Here is a 1496-nt window from a genome sequence, read left to right as displayed (position 1 = left end):
AGAAGGTGGTTTAGTGGGGACTAGGGTTCAGTAGATACAAAGTTCCTCTGAGGCCAAACCTCTCTGTCCAAGGTCCAGCATTTCTGATATTTGAGGGAGTTCAGGTCACACATCCTACTAAAATTGATCATTTTTACCAACAGAACTAGCTTTGTTGCTTTTTTTCTATACACAGATTTGCAAATACCCAAAAAGATAAGACACTATATAAAAGTTTGAGGAAAAAATTAAAGAGAACTGACCTTTTTTTTTTCTTTTCTTCTTATTGTCCTCTCGTGCCTTTAAGAGCCAGCCCTATACTCAGGACGGCCCTCCTAAACTGAGAGGGAGATTGCCGTGTGTCCTGCTGGACTCCCCTGTTACAAATGAGCACAGGGGAGCAGAGAAAGCATAGGCCAGGACAAGAGAACTGACTTTTACTGCCTGTGATAACACTATTATTTTGATGACTACCTTTTATTTGTAATTTTATGTATATATGCATCCACACTTTCATAGATGGGACTGTAATTCGTGGGAGGCAGAGCCCTCAAAGGTGTCCATGTCCTAACTCTCAGAACCTATGAATAGGTTACATGACATGGCAGAGGGGAATGGAGGTACCGATGGAATTGAGGTTGCTAATCAGCTGACTTAGTACCATGTGTTATTCAGGTGGGCCCACTGTGGTTGTGAGGGCTCTTCAATGTGGACGTTGGGGGCAGAAGAGTCAGTGTCAAAGTGATGTGATGGGAGAAAGATTTGGCGAGGCATTGCTGGCTTTGAAGATAGGGAAAGGGGTCACAAACTAAGGACAGTGGATGGCCTTTCTAAGCTGGAAGAGCAAATGCAACTTGCTTTTTTACAGTAACACATACTGTAAGCACGGTTATTATGAAGAACACTTTCCATCTGAGTCTTTCACCATCCTTTCCTTGTCTCTACTCCCCCACCCCACATAAACAAGTGCACGAACCTTTTCATGCATTTTCATGCTTATACAGTCATACACATACATACAAAGAGACACACACACACAAGGATTAATTTGAAATTATTTTTTAAAAATGGAAGCATGATTTGCATTTGCATCATACTTGAACTTTTTAGATTATTTTTAAAACTAAAAACGGCTGCAGGTTACACAGTTAGGACAGAAGTCAGGCTCCCTGACACTGATTTTCTCTGTTGTCTGAATGGAGCCCAAGGATGAAGCTGACATCACAGGAGGCATAGAAAGGAAAGATGCAGAGGGTCTGAGCTGTTTGCTGGGGCTTGAGCTCCTAGACTGAGCTCTGCTCTCTGTACATAAGAGTTACTTCTCTCAACTTTTTGCTGCAGGGGTCAATAAATTCCCTTTATTTCTTTAGTCATTTTGAACTGAATTTTTTTTTTGGTAACTTAGCAACACATTTTTCTAAATGAGATATAAACTCTAAAAATCTGTTCATCTTTGGCTACAATATTATTACAAGGTTCGGGAGGCTAGATGAATTATCAGCTCCTTCTCCCACCCT

At 41.0% G+C, this 1496-nt stretch overlaps 1 non-coding gene across 1 annotated transcript; it reads right to left on the bottom strand.

Moving 5' to 3' along the window:
• Positions 1 to 264: 264 nt before the first annotated feature.
• LOC112319770 (small Cajal body-specific RNA 11) lies at positions 265 to 404 on the bottom strand. The gene has a single exon (XR_002976371.1). It is a non-coding gene; the product is annotated as a small Cajal body-specific RNA 11 (non-coding RNA).
• Positions 405 to 1496: the final 1092 nt, after the last annotated feature.

Source organism: Desmodus rotundus, chromosome 6, assembly GCF_022682495.2.
Source record: "Desmodus rotundus isolate HL8 chromosome 6, HLdesRot8A.1, whole genome shotgun sequence".
In the NCBI taxonomy this organism is placed as follows: Eukaryota; Metazoa; Chordata; class Mammalia; order Chiroptera; family Phyllostomidae; genus Desmodus; species Desmodus rotundus.
This window is presented reverse-complemented; position numbering and strand designations above follow the sequence as displayed.